At 44.9% G+C, this 24,458-nt stretch overlaps 1 non-coding gene and 1 pseudogene across 1 annotated transcript; one reads left to right on the forward strand and one right to left on the reverse strand.

Annotated features, from left to right (window-relative positions):
- Positions 1–4,039: 4,039 nt before the first annotated feature.
- On the reverse strand, positions 4,040–4,121 carry trnas-uga (transfer RNA serine (anticodon UGA)). Its single transcript has one exon. It is a non-coding gene; the product is annotated as a tRNA-Ser (tRNA).
- Positions 4,122–15,128: 11,007 nt separating this feature from the next.
- LOC148146698 (uncharacterized) lies at positions 15,129–21,422 on the forward strand (annotated as a pseudogene).
- Positions 21,423–24,458: the final 3,036 nt, after the last annotated feature.

The raw sequence follows: 24,458 nt of genomic DNA on the forward strand, positions 1-24,458 counted from the left end.
TAATCCAGGATCCAACCCTCCCTCTTGTGATCGCTCACTTGGACTGTTCGAGCTTTTGAACTTCCTTTGCACCTGTCCACTGCACCCTCCGCTCCAGTCTGACACCGCTATCCACCAACATCTATGAACATCTCTCGACTTCCTCACTCCCATATCACAGGACTCAGCCCCTCCCATTTATCTCTTAGCTCCTTGTTCCTATCCCATACATTTCTGATTAAGAGCTTATTCTCGAAACATCAACTCTACCGCTCCCCAGACGCTGCCTGATCTGCAGGCGTTTACCAGCACCACAATATTTGACGATACAATGTGAGAGAGATGAGTGTAAATTTAGTGATTTCCTTGTTTCTGCTCTCGTCGTGTGATCATATCTTAATGACTTCTTTTAAAGGCAGAAGTTTGCTTACCCTTTATTTTGTTATGGAAGAAAGCAAACCAGATCCCAACTACCCTCAACTCAACCTAGTACAAAGCATTTTATAGGTTGGCATGACCTAAGTTCTGTACTTTTTGAAACGCAAAAGTCATGCGCTGGAAACTATGTGTGATTCGATATGTCGACCACAAAGCTTTCAGCAAAACATGCGGTATGTTTACAGCATTGCTAAAATAACACAAACACACACAAAACGATTTAGTAGAACTCGAAACCTTTGACATATTTAACAAGGTAATATATTGACCAAGCACTCGCCGTCAGCTCTGTCACTGTGGCCACATTCACCATAAACATGCCTTTTGCAAGTGAACTCGCGAACACAATTAACATTCTCATCAGCTGTTTCTATCAAGTTCAGGAGAAGAAGCACCAAAACAAATGTTCTCCGCCTTTGATTTCGAAGAGGAAGCCATGTTGTCTAAGCCCTCATTCCAGGATCAGAGAATTCACCCTTTCAGCCCAGACAGCCTGGAAAAAGCCATCAAGAGAACCAAAGTAATTACGTTAGATTTGTGTGCGCTTTATCAGGCTCAATTACTTTCCTTTGTCTTACTGGAAGGAAAAGCCTCGGGAAAGATAAACGTTGTTGGCCTGCTTGAAGGAGACGTTTTGGTATCATTTCAACGATAAATGTAAATTTATTGTAGCTCTCTGCAAGGTCCATAATGTGTTCATAACATTGAGATGAGACGAAATCTGCATAAAACATAATTGCGATGCTAATTAAATGTCATTCAAGATATAATAATTTACAGAGCCGAAATTTCAAGTGTTCAAAAATGAAAAATCGTGAATCCCAATACAGCTCAATTATCTTACAACGAGATGAATCGTCTTCTTTTTCAGATGACGTTAGGTTAGATGTAACAATAGGTTACGACAACAGTGATTGCATTCTGGCAATCAATGCTTCACTTGTATCATCTGTATCCAAACAATGACTGCTGGAACATCAATGCTATGCATCCAGTTCCTTTATCCACATATAGAATCTAAAATCTAGACTAGGGCATAGACTGCAACGTGGAACAGTCATCGTAGAACCTTCGAAACTGTGCACGAATCTTCGGCTTTAATGTCAAAAGCCACGTTCAGTCCTTTCTTTAGAAATCCTTTGTTTTGCGTCTTCTTGTCGTTATATTTCTCTCTCCGTCTGTGTCTCCATGACCCCATGTGTCTATTATTGATCACTCCGAACACGAGACGATGATGAAAAACTGAAGTCAGGAATTATAAAGGTGGAAATAAAATAAAATGTCCGTTAAATGTAAGCAATAAACATTAGCCGTTTGGAAGCACAGAGTGAAGAAGGTTAACTGAGAGATGACAGGGGAGGAGATGAGAATATTGAACTGAAGGCAGAGTAACAATGTACAGATGTACAGAAAGAAGAAACAATTCCGACCAGCCCAAAAGTGAATCCTACCAGATGGGGATCCTTTGTTTCAATCAGCACTATACACTGGCCTGAGCTGTGTGCGTGTGTAATTTGTTTGACGTTGTAAATATTGCATTTAGGTAATCCGTATCAATGGGTTAACGTGATGATCACCTCAGAGGCAGAGATTGACAATAAAGTGGCGAAAAATATCGCGATGAAAAATGCAAGAATTTCACCATGCAAAGACATCATCACAGATTCACCACACCCAGGTCCACCCCAGGAACTGCACCACCACACTCCCCCAAAACCAAAGTGCACAATCACGGATTGGAGACATGGGCCCATGGACAAACCTCACACGGACCCAAATATTGATTGAGCAAAGTGGGGTACAGTGCTTCGAGCGTTCGAATGTCTTTCTTACTGCTGAGGACGTTGATTTGGCTGCACATGCCAGCACATTTCCGAGGCAGCAGAATCGAGAGGAGAGTTGAATCTCTTTTTTTTTTAATTTTTGTTTTGATGTTTAATTCCCCCGTCAACTCTTGTGTTCTATTTCTCTCACATTTTTGGACACCCTCTCCACCTCTGTATGTTTCCCCATAAGGATTCTCCACGAATCACTGGTTTTATGTAATCCTGCCGTTGCCTCTCCTCCTTCTACACTCCTTGTCTCTGTCTCTCATTCCAGGTCACACTTTCTGCTTCACAACCTATATTACTCCCCTCCCTACCCCCGTCTCCTTTTGACCATATCCCTGACTCTGCTTTCTCTACTGTCCTGGATATAAACTGCAGCTTCAGTGGATCATCAATGAGCGAGCCGCTCGCGATTTGGAATGGGTCCATGATGAGGGATACTGTTTGGCTGTGGTCACTTCAGAACCTGAAGCAAACTGAGTGTGGTAATGAGTCCCCGAAACCGGGGAATCACCTTCACGGTAATCACAGAGATGTTATCATTGGGTTGGCCTTCTCACTACCGACATAATACGAGCAAACAATTAGTAATGGGTTCTGTGTTGAATAGAAAAGTTCTTACTTTTTACTACTGTTAAGTATGTTTTATGTTGCAATTTTGGGCATCATGTGCCACATTTTACCAAACCAGTGAACAAACCAGGAATTCTATGATTCTCTGAATGAGTGGTACAACGTATTTTATGTGAAGAATTTGTGACTGCTTTTATTTTTGCAGATGTGCTTTGATTAGCTCCCCACAGGCATTTAAATAATCCACTTACCCTTCAAACCCGAGCAGCTAGATGCCAACTCTTTTGTTTTGACTGTCCAATTCCAATTAGCTGAGCTTCCGTACAGTAGAATGTATTCACAGATACATTATCGCAGATTTAACTGATGGCATTCAGATGAAATTGTATGAAACTTATCTGTATGTTAGAGTAAAGTATTTAAAAATTAAAATGAAAACATATCTTCATTGTGATGGTTCATTTTTTCCTGTAGAGGCGAGGTGTTTTAAACATATTGGTGCACGTTTAACACAGGTAAAAGCAGCAGAACAACCAGACACAGCAACAAGTGTTCTCAATAAAACAACGACGTAATACTGGGTCGAACAATTCAATTAGTACATTACCTGGAGTCATAAACAGTTCAAGTTTGGCTACTCAGTTCAAATTTTAATCAGAATAAAATATACATTTCAATTCAAATTTTAATTGCGTCCCTTGAAAGTCTTAAAAAAAAATGACCCAATCAGATGCTCTGGGGTATGAGACGGGGGATATTGAGCAGTTGAAAGGAGGAATGCCAAGTTCTTGCAGGTAACAATCTTCTTGTAAAAATATATCTCAGGAAAATACCTTTTCGATCTGTGACCTGTGACACAGAAGGTCCAAACAAGGAAAAAAAAAGACACGGGAAGATCCGAAGACAAGAACCGACAACTGTCTGGTTTTGAGAAAAGAAGTGTTATTTTATAAACCTTAATTGGGAGTTTTATCTGAATAGTATTATCGAAAGGAACGTTAAAATGGGTAATAGAAATACATTGTCAATCGTTGCTGGTTTTAGAGGAAGCAGGAAGGTTCACGCTGTGTCGTAACGAGTCTAAACAAATTTGGCAGTGCATCTGTGCACTTCGTTGAGTGCACTGGAGATTTGCACCATTCATGACCTGGATGAAGTGATTCTCCCCGCCGCGATCTGAATCTCCAAAAGCCAAGCATATCGCGAAGTTCACCCTCATTCGTAGTTGACAGGATTCGAACCTGCGTGGGAATGCCCCAAAGGATTTCAAGTCCATCGCCTTAACCACTCGGCCGCAACTACAGATAGACTGTTCACGTTTTTATTTCCAGGTCTCTCCCTCTAGGGAGCTTAGCAGTGGTGAATCATTGTTTGGTTTATTTGAATTCAAAAACCACAGCTTTCAAATCGATGAAATGTCGGGACGAAGTGGGTCTGGGTGTTCCACCCCGATAGCTGGAATCGATATTCAGCTTAAACGAAGGCGGAAATTGCAGGAAAATACTCAGCAGGTCGAGCAGGATCTAGGCTGGGAAAAGGCAATTCAACGTTTCAGAAATTCTTCAGAACGTTAGCAGAACTCCGCTTTCTCCCAGTAGTCCTGGCAAACCTGTTGACATTCCCCAGAATTTTCTATTTTTCTTTCAGATTCCCAACATCCACAGTCCTTTGCATTAACCATTAAAACAATACAGAAATTCCGTTGCGGTTCTGGATAGGATTCCTGTTGGGGAACATTTTCCTGATCACATTAAAAACCCGGAGCTATGTAGGAAAGAAAACAATGAAGTAGGAGCAATGAGAGATCCAACCCTGGGACGTCCCAAATCACCAACCGTTCGGTTAATGGATGAACGTGTTGACCAATTACGCAACACACACGGGTGAACTGACTCGTTGCACGATCCATGAAACAGTCTTTTCACGAATTCAAACTTCAGCCTGCCCCTCCCAAATTGATTGTTGTTCTCTATCAGTTTTACTATCCCAAAATAAATCCTGGAACATTCACTGTAGTGAAATGGCAACAGTCCTGTACCCTCTGCAAACACATCCATGTCACAGAAACCAACATTTCTACAACCGGAGTCCTGCTTTCTTCGAGACTTTTTGGTAACTTGTTTGTACACTAGTTTTCTCGTGGTCCTGTAGCCGTGGCGAGGTTTGAACTCCTGACGCGCAGGAACTAAAATCCTTTCAATGTCTCAGATTGGTCCATGTCCAGAGAACAACAGAGTCAACGTTCCAGCCTCTTTAAGACCAGCTCTGTTAAGTTGGACAATCTACCCTTCGTTCTCCTCAGATTCCGCTTCCCAAAGATATTCTAAAGTTTCCCAAAGCTGGAGACATGAGTTTACTGTTATTATTCCTTTTTTTTTTAACCTGCCAACTGGCGATATTTTCCCAAACCCTCTTGGCAATCCTCCGCCTTCCATTATGTCCAGCGATGAGCAAACCCCTTTTGTCGAGAAATTACTGAGGTTGGGATTCTTCTCTTTGGAAAAAAGAAGGGTAACTGGAGATTTTCATGGTCTGTTTATACTGATGGGTGAGGGCGCAGTGCGGAGGGGTGGGATGATGTTCTGGAAGAAATGTTGCCAACGATCAGGGTCAGTTTCCAGAGGACTGGGACTTAAGATATGGAATGAAAAATGACGTTTGCGTAGAGTATAAAGAGCCTAATCTCAGGGGAACCGTTAATCATTTAAGACACAGACGAGGAGGATATTATGTCTTTCAAAGAGTAGAAAACCTGCAGAATTCTTTACAATGGAAGGCTGTCTCGGCTGAGTATAATCAAGGCTGAGATGGCGAGACAATTAGTCACTTTGGGAATCAAGAAGAATGGGGATAAGGCGGAAAAGTGCAGTTAAGAATTAACCAAATCAGACATGACCTCATTAAAAGGTGGAGCTGAACTGATGGGACGAATGGCTTCCATCTGTTCCAATATCTTATCTGTCCTTTGGAAACTGCGAGAGACCATTATGAAGAAAGAGATTGCAGAACGTTGAGAAAAGATGATTGGAGTCAAACTGAGTCAAAATCATTTGTTGAAAGTAAAAACACACTTGACAACTTTGCCATAGTTCTTTGATCATATTACAAGTAGAGTTGATCAAATTTTGGTAGGCATTCAATAAGTGACCATATCAAAAGCCATTGCACAAGGTAGGAGTTCACGAAGTTGAGAAAAAAAAAGGTCAGGATAGTCCGTTATTTATTTAGTGGAAGACACAGAATCTGGATTATTGCGTATTTCTCAAATTGTAAATATGTAATTAGCAAAGTGCTGGAATGGTCAGTCATAGGACTTAAATGATTTATACCTGCATGAATGACTTGGTGTAATTGGCAGAGTGGAATGTGTCCAGATTTACTGACGATACACAACAGGTGGGAGGGCATTTTGTGATGAGAACAGCGGAATCTGGAAAGGGATAGTGACAGGTTGAATGGGTGGTCAAAATCTTTTCAGGTTCAATTGCATCTCAGGCTTTTGAGTCGGGCACATGGTAGGAAGAGTCAAAAGACTGACTGCCATTAAAATCACGAGGAACTCCAAAAAGTGCTGTAAAGAAGAGTCTGGGTGCCCTTGTGGATGAAACAAAGGTGAGTGACAGACTGATGTTTTTTTACTGCTAAAAGGAATGTTCTTTCCTAATGCTCATACTGAAAGAGATGATGTCCCAGGAAATGACTGAACTGAAAGAGCCCTGCAAATTAATCGAAAACCAAGATATGTCTCTTGCTGTTCTTGGGACATAGCTGATGTATTGTTTACACATCTCTAAACTTTATTGAAAATGGAGTCAGGAAAGGGAAAGAGAAAATTAAGGACACCCATGATTATTAGGTGAAAGTGAGTCTTGCAGATGCTGGAGATTAGATTCAAGAATGTGGTGCTGGAAATGCACAGCATGTCAGGCAGCATCTGAGGAGCAGGAAAATCACGTTTCATGCAAAAGCCTTCGATCAGGAATTTGGTTGGAAGCCTCGAGTGTGGAAAGATAAATTTGAGAGGATGGGGCCGGGCTAAAGGTAGCTCGGAAAGCAATAGGTGCACGGAGGAGGTTGTAAAGTTGATAGTTTGGAGGGGAGGATGATGCACATGGATGGGAAGGAAATGGGACAGATGGGACAGGTCATAAGGACGGTGCTGAGCTGGAAGTTGTGAAGTGGGGTAAGGTGGGGGAGGGGAAATGTGGAAACTGGTGAAATCCCAATTGATGCCATGGGGTTGGAGGTTCCCGATGTGGAGATTTGGCTTTAGAACATAGAACAATCGAACAATACAGCGCAGCACAGACTCTTTGGCTTTCGATGCTGTGCCGACCTGTGAACTAATCTAAGCTCATCCCCCTATATTATCCCACCATCATCCATGTGTTTATCCAAGGATTATTTAAATCTCCATAATTTAACTGAGTTAACGACATTGACAGTCAGGGCATTCCACGTCCTTACGACTCTCTGAGCAATGAACCTGCTTCTGACATCCGGCTTAAATCTATAACCCCTCAATTTGTAGTAATGACCACTCGGACAAGCTGACATCATCTTCCTAAGAAAAAGACTTCCACAATCTACCCTATCTAATCCTCTTACCATCTGTAACTCTCTGGAGTAGGTTTGATGGCTGCACTGTAGGTTTGATTCAGCGAGCAGACCTACACCCAAAACCTCAACCTGAGCTACAAACCTTCACAAACCTTGCAAAAACTTTGTAACTCTGTATCAAATCCGCTCTCTGACTTCTTCTTTCCAATCAGAACAGACCCAAGTCTCTCAGGTTTTCCTGAGAAGACGTTTCCTCCAGAATAGGCAATATCTTGTTAAATCTCGTCTGCAACTTTTCCAATGCTTCCACATCCTTCCTAGAATGGGGCGAATGGCAGTTCAAAATATTCCAAGTGGAGCCACACAAGTGTTTTTTATAGTTGCAGCATGACATTATGACTCAGGAACTCAACCCTCTGCCAATGAAACCGAAAACAAGGTATTCCTTCTTAGAAGCACGGTGGCACAGTGGTTAGCACTGCTGCGTCACAGCGCCAGAGACCCGGCTTCAATTCCTGCCTCAGGCGACTCTTTGTGTGGAGTTTGCACATTCTCCCGGTGTTTGCGTGGGTTTCGTCCCACAATCCAAAAAATGTGCAGGTCAGTTGAATTGGCCATGCTAAATTGCCTGCAGTGTTACGGGAATGGGTCTGGGTGGGTCGCGATTCGGCGTGTCGGTGTGGACTTGTTGGGCAGAAGGGACTGTTTACACACTGTGATTAATCTAAAAAATAATAACCTGGCTGGAAACTTTCAGGAAACTATGTACATGGACTCCAAGGTCATTCTGCACATCCACATTACCAAGAATCCTTTCATTAACTCAGTATTCTGCCTTCCTGTTATTGTTCCCAATTTGAATTACCTCACATTTAACTGCATTGAACTTCATTTGCCACCTCTAAGACCAATTCTGCAGTTTATCCAAGCACCCCTGCAATCTGGAACAAATTTCCACGCTGTCCACTACTCCATCAATTTTAGTGTTATCTGCAAGCTTACTAACCCATCCACCTATGCCTGCGTCTTAGTCATTTACGAAAATAACAAACAACAGTGGCCCCAAAACAGATCTTTGTGCCACATCAATCGTGACCGGATTCCAGGCTGAATATTTTTCATTAGCCACCACTTGCTGCCTTCTAACAGAAAGCCAGTTTCTAATCCAAACTGCGAAACCATCGTCAATCCCATGCCTCTGCATTTTCTCCAACAGCCTAACATGTGGAAGCTTATCAAAGGCTTCACAGGCGTCATGTACACCACGTCAAGTGCACTACCCTCATCAACATGCTTGGTCACCTTCTCGAAAAACTCACGAAACCATGTTGACCCTCTGAAATCAAATTGTTGCTGGCTGAATGATTATACACCCTATCTTATATACTCCGTTCCATATTTTTTTTTCCTAAAAGAAAGGCTCACTGGTCTATGATTACTTGGGTCATCTGTATTACCCTTCTTCAACAAGAGAATAACTTTTGTGATCCTCCAAACTTCGAGTGCTATTCCTGTAGACAATATCGAAATAAAGATCAAAGGCAAAGGCTCTGCAATCTCCTCCCTGGCTTCCCAGAAAATCCTTGGATAGATTCCATCCGACAGAGGGCACTTACCTATTTTCACACCTTCCAAGTCCTCCTTGTAAATCTCAGTCCCATCCAGTCTAGTGGCCTGTATCTCAGATTCTCATCGACAACGTTGTCTAAAACCAATATGAATACTAACAAAAAGAATTCATTTGGCGACTTCCTTCCTCCTCTGACTTCACACGCAATTCATCTCTACTATCTTTGACTTGTCCTATTCTTACTCTCGACATTCTTTGATTCCTCATACACACGAAGAAAGCCATAGGGTTTTCTAAGATTTTATCCACAAGCGATTTCTCATGTCCTCTCCTGGCTCTCTGGACTCTCTGTACAGGACGCTCGTAACTAACTTGTAACTCTCAATCGCCCTAACTGAGCCTTCACGTCAAATCCTAACATATGCCTTCTACTTTCTCTTGACATGAGCTTCAAGTTATTTCGTAAACCACGGCTGCTTCGCTCCACAACTTCCTTTAGAAGTGCCAGGTATACATTCATCAAGTACATGCAATATCATTTCCTTGAATAAGCTCCACATTCCAATTGTGCTCATTCCATCCGTTTCCTTCCACATCAAGTGCAAACTAAATCTTGACAAATTTCATCCTAATTGCCTTTCCCTCAGATATAACTCTTTCCCTGCAGTATATAATTATCCATTTCTAATGCTTAAGTAAACAAAGCGATCTGTGTTCACGATCACCAAATTGCTCACCTACCTCCAGATCTTACACCGGGCTAGTCCGTTACCCAGTAACAAATACAATGTGGCCTGTGACTGTTAATAAGAGGCAGTCTGGCCGCAGGTTATGGATATGTGTTGAGGATGAGGCAGGAATTCATCTAAGCTGACAGTGACAAATAGTTTTTCTGCTCACCTCCCTCTGTTTCCCTCACTCGCAGGAGACTGCTATGATCATTTGGTGCAGCAATTCACAGATGATATCTTTGGTTGCTTCAAAACTTCTGAACACTGTGCAAGTGAGTGGAATAGTGCACCAGGACCAGGCTCAAATGACAGAGCCAAGAAAGCATGCATTGTCAGAGGGCCAGAACTGACGGAACGGCGCTTTCTCTTTCCAATGCAAAAGGTTAGTGCTGAAAGGGCTGTCACTTTTGGAGGTTCAGTGCTGTGGGAGCTGACGATGACAGAGCATCAGTATTGAGGATGCAGAAACTCTCAGATGGTTAGTGCTGAAGGAGCGGTTACTGTAATTCGGTCAATGCTGAGGGAGTGGGCACAGTCAGATGGTTAGTGATGAGGGAGCAGGCACTGTTGGAGGGTCAGTACTGAGCGAGAGGATACTATCACAGCGTCAGTGCTGAGTAATGCCATCGTCGCCCGTTCAGTGTTGGACGAGTGTGTGCTGTCGGAGGGTCAGTGCTGAGGGATTATATTTAATTTATTTCATGCTAATATTTCCAGAAACAAATCAAATGGCAGCTGGATATGCAAACTGCCCATCAAAAGATTCAATGGCAAGTTGTTGTGGTTCTGTTTGCCGAGCTGGGAGTTTGTGTTGCAGACTTTTCTCCCCCTGTCTCGGTGACATCCTCAGTGCTTAGGAGCCTCCTGTGAAGCGCTTCTGTGATCTTTCCTCTGCCATTTGTAGTGGTTTGAATCTGCCGCTTGGTCTCACACAGCCTCCCCATGTTTTTTCACATACATCCTCCCACTCTCCATCTCACACACCCTCCATGTCTTTGTTACACACACTTTCACTGCATGGGACAAACTCGAAGTCTGCCAGTACTGGAGTAGACTTCAGTTTACCCACTCCCAGGGATATGATTGTGTAAAAATAGTTAGAAGTTGGAGCAATCCAATTTCCACTGACCCAGCCCCAATACCACCTCCCTGTCTGAACTGGGGTAAGATCGCAGCGAGACATGACCGAGAGAGGGAGAGGGACATAGAGAGTCATAGAAATTGAATGCACAAAATCAGATCTTTTAGTCCAATTTGTCCACGCTGACAATATATCATTAATAAATCTCATCTCATCAGTCAGCGTTTGGCCCATATCTCTCTCACCCCCTCCTACTTATTTACCAATCCTGATGCATTATAAACGTTGTACTTGTACCAGCCTCTACCCCTCCCTCTGGCAGCTCATTCCATAATTGCACCACTCTGTCGGAAAAAATACTGTGTGTGGGAAAGGATACTCTCAGGCGTCCACGCTGCTGAGGCACCTGTCGGTTCACACCGGTGAGAAGCCTTTCATTCATTCCTCGTGTTGGACATGACTCAAACAATTTTCCGACATGCTGAGGCATCTTGGCAGCCGTGCAGATGATAAATGTTTTAGTTACACTGACTATAGCTGTTATTTTTATCCAATGATATGTAAACATATTGGTGAGTGGAGAATATATAAAGAGACAGGAGGGATAGATATGAAATGCTTCAATCCTTCATTAAATCTATACCATGTGCAAATTGATTTCCGTTTCTTCCTTCACCATGATAACCTTGTTTTAATGTAGGAGGATAAAGAAGAGACAGAAATATTTCCTTAACTTTCCAAAGCGGCAAAGTAATGCAGGACATACTCAGTTAATTTTCATCTGTCAACGTGTACTTTGGCAGGCTTAATAAGTTAGATAAAAACATTTCCTCACGAACAGTGACCATCAAGTGTCCACTGAAGATTATTGGACAGGGCATCGTGGAGGTCGGTGTCCAGTGAACTTCCGTAGGGATTGGTTAGGGGACCTCTGCTCTTGCGAGTTTTATAAATGCGTTAAATGAGGAAGAATAAAGGTGACGGAGTAATTTTGCCGATGACATGGAGGTTGGTGGAGTTGTCGATAGTGTATTCTGCTGTTGTGGATTGCAAAGAAATATTGCGAGTTTGCAACACTGGTCCGATATATGGCAGATAGAGTGAAACGCGAAAATGTGTAGAGTCGTTTACTTTGGAAGTGCGAATGTCAATGCAGAACACAGAGTTAAAGGATTGCTGGCAGTGTGGAGAAGCAGAGGGATCTTGGGTCATATTGGCTCTCTTTAGAGCAAGTGTCAGGCGTTAGTCTATCCCAATAACCATGCAAGTTAAAATCTACCAAGGAGCTTCCAGTTTTACAAATAAAATTATGAAATAGTTATTCAAAGTGACAATCAAAATGAAATAATTCGTTTCTGATGTACTTTAGGAGAACCTTCGAATTAAAGTCGAGAAAGGTAAGATGATTTGAACAAGTTGATATGCTTCCTTGGAGATATTTCGATTGTTTGCCAATAAATTATGTTTTCGGAAGCCACATAAAACAATCTCGTCACGACCAATTAGAGCAGGACCACGGAGATAGCTGTTGTGACTGACATTCATTTTAATAAATGCACCTGGAATTTCGGACATACCACGATATTTAGCCTTCAGTAAATGTGTTGATATGATGTGTTATGTGTGAAATAAAGAACGTGTGAATTCACAGTGAACTTGTACTGGAATGGGTCCTAAATACAGTGACACATTCTCCCGTAGGGAACTATCTTTAACCAATCAGAAGAGAGTTAATTCTCACGGAAATGGGCAGGAATGCAGCGAGGAGAATTAGATTGGTATGATTAAGAACTGTTCACATTTCGAACACAAATGAATAAAAAGGATGGCAAATTTTACACCAATGTTTAATCTGTTGCTTGAAACTCATATATCTGTGTATGAGTATTTTATAAACTCACGGCACTCCTCAGCAGAAGGACGAGTCGAGTCGATCTGACGGCAGCAGTTGAAGATGGGGATTCTTTAAATCAACTGATCTTAACTTACTAAAGGTGTTCTTTTCTCTTTCTTGCACAGTGAAGTCTTGTAGGAATCGAAAGTAAAGTGGAGATGTTTTTTTTTATGTGTGGGAAAGTGCAGCTAACTCCTACTAATGCACAGTTGATCGGTTATAACCCTGTGAATGAAGGTAGAGAATCGAGATAACAGTGACATATTAAAAATGTCAGAATTAAAACAGTATATGAAACCAGCATCTACAATCAAGACTAAGGTCAGATCTCATGCCTGAGATTTGTGGGCGGACAGAGCGTGAAATACACAAATAAAATGAAGCTAACACTCAAAATACGGCTTCAATGACGTAGTTGAAAGGGAGAACTGCAGATGCTGCAGCATAGTCAGGAGCGTGTTCCTCAAAAAGGACAGTAGTTCAGGCATCTTCAGAGAAGCAGGAAAGTTGACGTTTCAGCAAAAGCCTTCATTAGTGTTGAGGGTTTGAACCTCGCGGGTGGAGAGATTAAATGGCAGGGGCGGGGGCCTGGGGGAAAGCAGCAGAGAATGCAAAAGGAAGTGGGGGAGATGGTGATAAGTCAGAGGGATGCGTGGGGCAGATAATTGGGAAGTAGGATGGACATGTCGGAAAAGCCATGAGCGTGGTGATCAGATGGAAGTTTAGAACAGGTATTAGGTGGGGGGAGGGGATATGGGCAAACTGGTGAAATCCATATTGATGTCATGGTGGTTCCCGAGGCAGAAAATTAGGTGTGCTTTCTCCAAAGTCAGGTGGTAAGAGAGTGGCGATGGAGGAGGCCCAGGAGCACCCAGCCAATAACCCTCATAACCCTTCCTATTCATACACTCTTCAAAATACATTTTGCATGTTGCAATTGTACCATACTCCACCACTTCCTCTGGCAGCTGATTCCATACATGTCCAACCCTCTGCGCGAACAAGTTGCCTCTCAGATCTCTCTTACATCATTCACCTCTCACCCTAAATCTATGCCCTCTAATTCTGGACTCTCACACGTCATGGAAAATACTTTGGCTATTTTTCATATCCATGACCCTCCTAACTTTGTAAACCTCCATACGTTCACCCCTCATCCTACAAAGCTCGAGGCAAAACAGCCCCAGCCTATTCAGCCTCTCCCTGCAGCTCAAATCCTCCAACCCTGGCAATATCTTTGTCAATCTTTTCTGGACCCTTTCAAGTTTCGCCACATCTTATAGATAGGAAGGAGACCAGAATTGCACGCAATATTCCGAAAGGGGACTAAGAAAGGTCCGGGATAGCCGCAAAATGGACGCAATGTTCTGACCAATAAAGCAAAGAATACCGAAACGCATTGTTCACCATCGTGTCTACCAGCGACTGCACTTTCAAGGAGCTATGAATCTGCACTCCATGATCTCTTTGATCATCAACACTCCCTATGTCCTTACCGTTAAGTGGAAAAGTCCTGCTGAGCTTTGCTTTCCAAAAATGCAGCACCTCGCATTTACCTTAATTAATCTCCACCTGCCACTTCTCAACCGATTGGTCTATCTGACAAAGATCATGTTGTAATCTGTGGTAACCTACTTTGCTGTCCACTACACCTCCAATGTTGATGTCATATGCAAACTTACTGATTATGCCTCTTATGCTCACATCCAAATCATTTATGAGAATGACGAAAAGTAGAGGACGCAGCACAATCCTTTTGGCAATCCAACGGTCACAGGCCTCGAGTCTGAAAAGCAATCCTCCATCACCACCCTCTGCCTTCTACCGTTTAGCCAGTTCTGTATTCAAATAGCTAGTTCCCCCTATATTCGTTGAGATCTAACCTTGCTAATCAGTCTCCCATGTGAAACCTTGTCGAACGCCTGACTGGAGTCCACATAGATGACATCTACCGCTGCGCCCTCATGAATCCTCTTATTTACTGTAATGTAAAATTATCCATTTACTGTGAAATTTGAAAGAGAATGCTTTTCTAACATTTAATGCTGTGCTGAGCTTTGTAAACAATACTTTGGTGAGGTTTGCAGCCAGCTTGTCTCTGTTTCAGTTTTGTAAACATTCAACTCCACCTTGCGACAGTCGGACACAGTGAAAGCAGAAAAACTGTTATATCCAACACCAGGGGACGAGAGAATAACAATTTGAGTTTTCCCAGTCTTTGCTTTTGAGTGTGAGATAAGAAACAGTATGAGGCAAGTATCTGAACAATGCTCAGATAACCCTTACATTGAGCCAACGAGATGAAAGTACTGGGGTCAATTCTGCTAAATTAAAATAAAGGTCCTTACTTTGTCCTTGCTAATTAGCAAGTCAAGTCAATTTAATTTCCACGACAGAAAACCTGAGGGCTCCCCCGGTACCAGGTGAATGAGTGAGATTCTGAAGATTCCTAGGAGGCGGACGCGCTAGCGCCATGAAGGTGTTTACCTTCATATCGAGCACTGAATTGGCCCTTTTGTGTGAGAGGACCAGGAATCTGTTGATTGCCCAAGCGCCGGCGTTCGAATCGAAGAGGTTCGCGGTAAGAGTCGTGACTTAAGTAATACTCCAGTGAGACTTATTCTAAGAGAATAAATAAAGCAGGAACAGGGTTCAGTGAACTCTCACGTGGCATTAGAGCAAAGCCAAAGGGAATAACCATCTCGAGAGTGTTTCAGAGACAGCACATTTAAGGGTGGTTTTAGACTTGGAACCACCACTGGCTGAGGTGGACTCACCAAAGGAGGACTGGATGCGTGGTTTCTTGGTTTACGAAAACCAAGGCATTGAGGCGGACTTGTCCAATGCGAGAGGGGACCTCCGGAGGAAAGAAAGCAAGTCAAAGGGAAAAGATAACAGTACCGCGTGAGAGAGAGCTGAACACTTTTCCAGTTACTCTAAAAATGGGCTCTAACAAGAGCGAACAAAAGGAGAGTCCACACAGGAGTTGAAATGGCGAACAGAAAATACAATACCTGTTAAATAATGACGGCCCAGTGTCTGTAAAAAAGGCAGAATTGTGGATGAAGGAATGTGGTTTACTGAAGGGAGGAAGCTTTAGTAAAAGACAGCTGGAAATATTGAGGTCGATGATGGAGGAGAAAGAGAAGGAGAAAAGGAAGGGAAAACGAGAATCTGTGAATTGGAGTGCTTATAATATGAGGCTGATATCAGATAAAGGAAATCTCAAGTCGGTGATATATCAAATACACGTACAAACACCAGCACACATGCAGACGCGAGCGTAATACAACCTAACGACGCTGTACAGTGTCTTAAGTAAGTTTCATATTCTGACCTTGATGACTGCCCTCCGAGAGCAACAGCCCCCCACCCCCCTTTTACGCGATCCGCCTGGCGAAGTCTCCACGTCAGCGGCCATCGCCTCATGGTCTGCTGAATCATCAGTCGCACGTCATACCTGCAACCAATTGAAGCAAGAAGCCCAAAAAAAGGACAACCACTCCAAGAATGAAAGGCATCCAGGCCCTGTTCGCGCTCACACCCCGACGGATGATGAGACAGACAGTGAGGGTATTGGCGTATGATCATCTAATCAGGTAGTTCTGCAAGCCCCAATGTTTGAACTTGCAGGTCAAGAAGGGTATCCAGTGTTGGTCCACCGGCGGTGGACAATGCAGGATCTGGAAATTACCTTTGGGCAGATGCCTGACCCTCGCGAGGTTGGAAGTAAAAATTTCACCAAAGAAGTGTCAAAGTTCTGTACTGAGTTTCATCCCACGTCACATCAGATGAGATGTCTCCTGGGATGAAAACAAGATGCCGATGTCACTAAAATCAAGTATAAGTGGCCAGCCGCAAATGTCCATGCCAGAGTCGCCAACACGCAAGCGGAGCAGAACGGAGATTTTAATGCTTCTGTTGCAGCGCTGGCAAGCGTCTGTAGGGAGGCATTCCCAGTGCGAATGGACATGACCAAAATAGGAATGTGTCAAGAACGGGAAGGTGAGACAGTGTCCCAGTCCCTTCCGCACCTCACTGAAATCCATAATGCCCATAGTGGACTGAGACCACACGACGACGTAATGGCGGCAGAAATCACGCCATATGAGGCACACCTGAGGATCAGCTTCATCAATGGAATGAAGGACGAAATAGAGAAAAAGGTAAAAGACAAATGTACTACCTGGCACACGGGAAAGCTGAATTTGATAGAACAACATGCGATACATGCTGAAAAATTGCTTACACAAGAGAAGGATAAGCGGAAAATAAAAATGGAACAGCAATCACATAAAGCTCAACTTAATATGATGCAAAATGTCACCCAGCCATTGGAGGGAGGTGTTGCAGGAAGAGAGAGTGGCAGAGGTGAAAGTCGCTGAAGATGAAGAGGAAGTGGTCGCGGAAGAGGTGCTGGCAGAGGTAGATCTGGCAGATCCTTTGTTTGCAGAGCAATGGTCCACTGGGCGAGACAGTGCCCACACAGACAGCTTCAATCGGCCCGGGAGGCTGGACCGCAGGGTGTCTGACAGGGAAAGGCTGAGGTGGAGGTGGGCAGCCCACAAGGTGCAAGCAAGCGCCTTTCTCTTATGCTTGGCAACGAGCACTCGCTGATACGAATCTCTTCTATTGATCGTACGGGCAGTGAGACATGTCCAACCTCTATGTTGCGTGGTTAGATTGCGAAAAGTGGACAGTCTGTTCAAAATCACAATGATGCGTATAAGTCGATGTGTACCTCTATGTTATATGTGGAATGTACAACACTTCAGTTTTTGGTAGATACAGGGGCAACTTACTCAATCCTTAAAGTTTGCCAGTTTAGTCAATCGAAGTAAATAAAGATGAGTGAAAGGTTCCTGAACATCAGGAGTGGTGGTTCGGGAGAGATTTCCAGCACCCCTATTCTGCGAAAGTAGTACAGGGCAAACATTCCAAATCTCCTTGTTGTTGTCGGAATTTTATCATTTAAATCTGCTGGTTCGGGATCACATAATGAGACTGGGGCTGGACCTGCTCATTACTCCGACGAGCAGGTAATTCAACGGGAAGATTTACCAGTACAGGCTGTAAACTATGTTCCACGACCCCTGATATATGTCTACGAGTGGCAATTAAGCCAGGGGATGATATGTTCAGTGAGCGATTCACTCACCTTGGAAGAAAGCAACCATGTTAATCATATTAACACCGATTTTCTTGCTGGAGATATGCTGCAATGCAAAACACACACACACCGTGACGGCCCTGACGAACGATATGAGAAGGATTGGTTCAATAAATTGGTTAAATCAGATCAGTTGTTATTGTGCGAATTTTATTGGAGTGATCACAGATGTGCAGTTAGTGTGAACTTTTCTCAAGTATCTGTAACAGCAGGCAAACCATACCTTTTTGATGTAGAAGGCTCCGCTCCTCACGTGTCACTGGCGAAGGTGTCTGGTGAAAGGTTGCAGAATTTGGGACATAGGTGCTAAGGGCACAAAGAACGAGAGGTTGGGAAATCTGGGACGACGTGGGTATCTGGTTCAATACAGATTTGCGGACATAAAAGAAGAAACTAAATTGGCTAGCTCAGGCAGTCAGGACAGTCCTGAAAAGCCTAAGGGGATAGCGTGGCGTTTCACGGCGATAGAAGTCTCTTAGTCAAGAATAAAAATCATCACGACTGAGTTGTGGGCCAAGGGCAAACATGATGTGGGGCTCATACCGGACTGTGAACCCATAAGGATAACCCCGAAGTCTGAGTATTGTCCTTGTAAAGGCCATAGAAGGAATTACTTCAGTCTTTGAATCCCTCTAAAGGCTGGAGTGATAATCTCCTGTGAAAACTCACCATTGAGAGCCCCCATTTCTCCGGTCTAAAAGGCATACATTCCCGGTGAACCGGAGGAATGGAGGTTTGTTAAAGACCTGCAGGCAGTCAATAATGCTGTTGTCCCACCTACTAGACTATATTAGACAAATATTCCCAACTACTAGACTATATTAGCTCAAATTCCAGCGGAGAGCCAATGGTTCTCTGTTGTAGATTTAGCAAATGTTTTCTTTCGTGCACCGATGTATCCAGACAGTTAAATCTGGTTCGCTTTTTCATTCAAAGGGAAATCGTATACCTTCACGCGACTTTCTCAGGGTTAATGTGAGTCCCCCACCATATATAACGAGGCTCTACGCAGGAGTCTGGAAACTCTTGTTCTTATTCCAGGGTCCGCGCTTCTGCAGTATGTAGATGATTGTTTGTGAGCGGCACCAACAAAGGAACAATGTGAGAAGGATTCCCTTGCGTTGCTCTGCCATCTAGCGTGGGAAGGGCACAAAGCCAGTCTCACAAAGCTATAATTTGTGGTGCAACAGGTAAAGTTTTGAGGTCACTTACTATCTGAACAAGAGAAGACCATTGGTCAAAACAGAGTTCAAACAATCCAGCAAATACCAAAACCTCACACGAATAAATATTTACTATCGTTTTGGGCATGTGCTCCTACTGTAGATTGTTTATCCCAAAATTCAGAACCCGTGAGGCGCCCCTCAGTGACATAGCCCATGGCAAAGGTTTGCAGAAACAGAGTCCGTTGCAGTGGACCCCAGAGGCCAGGAGTGCCTGCGTTGAATTAAAAAAGGCGCTCCAAACTACACCTACATTGGTAATTCCGAACCCAAACAAGCTTTTTGTAACAACAGTAGATGAGAAGAGTGGCTGCGTGACGTTTCTGCTGTTGCAGGATGATAGGGGAAAATTGAGGCCGGTCGCATATTTTTCAGCTGAACTGGACCCCGTAGCGTCAGCATTGCCTAAATTTCTTCGAGCCATGGCCGCGGCTCAAAAGGCTGCTGTAGCATCAAAGATATAGTCGGCAATGTTGAATAAACCCTTCTGGTACCGTATGCAGTATCTTACTCGTTTCCGAACAAATGTCCGCACGCATGTCAGCAGCAAATTGGCTCAGATATAATACTGTGCTTTTTGAGATCGCTCACATTATAATAAAGGGATGTAACGTCCTTAACCCTGCTAGCCTTCTCCCCACAGAACGAGACGGAGACCCACATGATTGTGTCGCTGTAACTAATAAAATGTGCAGCCCGAGATCCGGTTTGCAGGATTCACCACTTCAGAATCCCGATATGGAGATATTTTTGTGGAGGAGGCGGCATACAGAAGCAAGGAGACAGGGCATAATTGTATTGGTATGCTGTAGTGATTTCCTCCGAGATAATCATTGCGGGATTACTCCCTTCTCATCTGTCGGTGCAAGCAGTGGAGCTAATTGCCATGACTAAGGAATGTAAGTTTGCTGAGAGAAAGACAGTGAACATTTACACCGATAGCAGATACATATTCGGGGTTGTACATGATTTTGGAAACCTGTGGAAACACAGCGGATTCTTGAACTCCACCGGAAAGCCCATCACACACCGTGGCCAGATTGTTGACCTCCTGGAGGTGGTCCTATTGCCTAAATCAATCATTGTGTGTAAATGTGAAGCCCACACAAAACATTATGATTTTATTTCCCAAGGCAAAGCAAGGGCAGACACAGCAGCAAGAACGGCAGCACAGCAGCCGCTAAGTGAGCGGATTGACATGTGCATGACAAAAATTTGTACCCCAACAGCAGACGTACGGGAGTAACAGTCACAGGCCACACAGGAAGGAAAGCGTGAGTGGACGAAAGCAGGAGGCAGTGTCAAAAAAGGAATATAGTGTGGCCCCAATGGTAAACCCTATCGACCATGATAATTATTTCCATTCTATGCCATGCTGACACACAGTAAGGACCATGAGTCAAAAGGGGGGATGAATGACAGTATTTCGGCACACTGATATAGGAAGCGATTTATTCATTACTACCAGAAATATGGTGAAGGTTGTGCTATCTGTGCCACTAATAATGTGGAGAGGGGAATGCAGATGAGTCAGGCAGCACACACCCATAACCAATAAACCCTTTGAACACTTGCAGATGGACTTTATTGAATTAATGCTCAGCGAGGTGAAAAAAGTATCGTTGGTAATAGTTGATATGTTTTCCAAATGGGTGGAAACGTTCCCCACATCTAAACATGCCAGTGCAGTAGCCAAAGCTTTGTTAACTGAGATAATTCCGAGATGGGGCATCCCTGAAAGGCTTAGTAGCGACAATAGAACACCATTTGTCAATGACAGCAGATCTGTCATTCTTTGGGAATAAACATGAGACAACACTGTCCCTTACACCCAGCGAGCGATGGGGCAGTGGAAAGAGAAAATGCTGCCCTAAAAAATAAATTGGCAAAATATTGTGAGGAACTTGGGGTGACATGGACAAAGGCACTTCCGATTGTGCGAATGGAAATGAGATCTGGGAGGAGAGGAAGAGTTAATCTTGGCCCGTTTGAGATTTTGTTTGGTAGACAGCACAGCACAGGAATTGGCCCAAGACTTAAGGTAACGCAGATAACATGGCACTGTGAGGATGAGATGTTGTGTTACTGTTTAAAACTTTCTGCCCTTTTGTCTCAAACACAGAATTATCTGAAATCAGCTCTACCCCAACCAGCAGGAGGGAACCTGCAAGATCTAGAACCTGGAGACTGGACTGTGATGAAAGACTTCAGGAGGAATAACTGGAAGGCGAGGAGGTGGCTGGGACCGTTTCAAGTGCTCCTTGCAACACAGGCAGCAGTTAAGATCGCAAAAAGAGCCACGAGGATACACGCTAGCAATTGCAAACGTGTGGTTTGGCATGAGGAGACATCGGACAGCACTGGAACCAATTAAGTGCAAGTAGTGATTAGAAGCCTCATACGAATATGGGTCTGCACCAGATCACACTTTTAGTAAAGGCCCTGGTAGGACTATTCGTAAGGGCAGGGGCATTTTGGATACAGCCTCAGACGGTAATCTTAATTAAGGCTACGAAGAGGACATTCACACGCGACCCATCGGCGTTTAGAAGCCATGACGATTATAAATGGGATAATAAATAGTTATGCAGGGGTTCTTTCCGGGCTGGTGACTGGCACTTAGTAGTAGCCACCACTGCCAAAGGCACACCTGGCACAGGAAATAGATATTATATGATCAAGGTAGGAGGTAGCTAGGCACGGGTGATAATATTCAAAACTCAGAAGAGCGATGAGGGAGTATGATGGTTTGGAATAGATAGACCCTTCCCCGACATCTATTAACGGGTGAAAGTAGTGGTAAAGTCGCTCCCACCACTCCACTTGAGATGCAGTGCAGAAGTTCCTACACAAGATAATAGCACCAGGTCATGTCAATCAGCCAAACCAGATCACGGATCTAATCCCAAACAGGGTGGGGGTCATTAATGTCACGCCCGAACGGGGAGGGAGTTAACGGTGTGTAATAGCGAGTCTAACTCGGTTGTAGAAGTGGCCCAGCAGGAGATAAATGGCGTATATCCGACGCCAGTCGGTTGGGAAGAGAGAACAGACACTGCTAAATGCAAAGGGAACAGAATATGTGCTTTGGCCATAATACAACACCGGAGTTTAGATGTTCGCTACCCTTGTTGGATATGTTTGCACACAGCTCAACGATGTACTACCGACCCAATCACAGAAAGCCAGGAGAGAAATGTTGGCTGTCTGCTCCCGTGGGATGCGACTACCCTGACCCTGATAGGGGGAGCAATTAGGGCAAATCTCGTGCCACCACTCGAACTCAAGTCCAACTGCAGTCTCAAGGCTGACACGCTCCCGACGACAGAATTCCACATCGTGGAAGGCTGGGCAGAAAAGTGTATTTGCAACAATAAGGTGAAACTCGACTTGGAGAATCTCCCAGTACATTACGATGCTGTACTTGAACAAGGACTATTGCTCAGCAACGTTTGCAAATGGTATGATCATAAACATTACTTGTTCCGTTATCAATAATTAGACCATGATGGCGGGTATAATGTGGGCCTGTGGAGATAAAGGGTACTACCACCTTACACTGGGAGGAAAGGGGTGCTGCTATCCCGCGATATTGTCTACTGGCACAGCAGTGTGCGTCCCAAGGACAGGTAGCAGACGCAACCAAAGGGATGTGCCACGGCATTAGAATGGGTACACACTCACCCACCCCTGAACTTCACCAGGACCGAACATTGGATAGGGTCCAACAAAACTTGGACTCCGGACTACGTTCCGACCAACAAAACTTGGACTCCGGACTACGATCCGACCAACAAAACTTGGACTCCGGACTACGATCCGACCAACAAAACTTGGACTCCGGACTACGTTCCGACCAACAAAACTTGGACTCCGGACTACGTTCCGACCAACAAAACTTGGACCCAACCAGGACAACCAGTACCTACAACAAATCCGAAGCCTCCAGCAACAGACCTCCTTCCGGATCCTCCGCTCCACGCTTGCAGCCATGCGCCGCTATCTACATTCCCTGCAACTCGACCTACCCCAGCTCAGGACAACACTCTCACAGACCTGCAAAGGACCTCTACTGTTCTTCATCCACAGAAGGATCCATAAACTAAACAAACAGTTCTTCCTGGCCATATCGGAAATCAAAGACAGTAAGTACCAAAAACTTTCATGTACTTACCCCCACACTCCGGATTCCTCAACTGTTCCAGAATCTTCCATCGGCCTCCGAAATCAGTCTGGCGCCATTACACACGCGGCCGCTACATTGCCCGCGGCAATAGCTGCCGCCGCCGCCGACGATGACGTCACCTCCGCCCCCACCGACCTCGCAGCCTCCGCGATCGCCGCCCAGACAACCGCCTCCGCAATCGCCGCCCAGACAACCGCCTCCGCGATCGCCATGAAGACAATCGCCGGCAGATTCGCGACCTCCACGGCTATGGGGAATAACTCTGTCTCTGCGGTCGCCGCAGCCACTTACGCCCCCACTGACGTCACTAACCTACACGCCCACAACGCCGCATGTGTCTCCGCCCCCACGCCGATCTCCACGCCTAACCCCGCCCCCCCGGCGAGTTCCGTCACCTCGCCTAACCCCGCCCCTTCGCCGATCTCCGACTGCATGCCTCACGCCGCCCCCACGCCTATTTCCGTCACCACGTCTAACCCCGCCCCCACGCCGATCCCCGTCCACGCCCCCAGACCTAACCCCGCCCCCACACCCACCTCCAGCCCGACACCAGGTCCTAGCTCCCAGCCCTGCCGTGTTTTCACTATCCATCCAGACCAACCCCTCTCTGAGGATGAAAGATCAGTCCTCAGCAAAGGCCTCACCTTCATTCCCCTACGCTCCCGGATTAATGAATTCAACACGCGGCGTGACATCGAACAATTCTTCCGCCGCCTTCGCCTCCGTGCCCACTTCTTTAACCAAGACTCCCGCCCACCCTCTGACGACCCCTTCTCCCGCCTCCAACACACCCCATCCACCTGGACACCACGTGCTGGCCTCCTACCTGCCCTCGACCTCTTCATAGCCAACTGCCGCCGCGATATTAACCGCCACCTGAACTCCCCCACCCCACTCACCTACTCCAACCTCTCACCCTCAGAACGCGCAGCCCTCCACTCACTCCGCTGCAAACCCAACCTCACTATCAAACCAGCAGACAAGAGAGGCACGGTAGTAGTTTGGCGCACCGACCTCTACACCGCTGAGGCCAAATGCCAGCTCGCAGATACCTCCTCCTACTGCCCCCTTGACCATGACCCCACCCCCCACCACCAAACCATCATCTCCCAGACCGTCCAGAACCTCATCACCTCGGGAGAACTCCCATCCACCGCCTCCAACCTCATAGTCCACAACCCCGCACCTCCCGCTTCGACCTCCTGCCCAAAATCCACAAACCTG

The sequence above is a fragment of the Chiloscyllium plagiosum genome, unplaced genomic scaffold, assembly GCF_037043375.1.
Source record: "Chiloscyllium plagiosum isolate Xiang-an unplaced genomic scaffold, Cpla_swu_hap1 HiC_scaffold_20, whole genome shotgun sequence".
NCBI lineage: Eukaryota > Metazoa > Chordata > Chondrichthyes > Orectolobiformes > Hemiscylliidae > Chiloscyllium > Chiloscyllium plagiosum.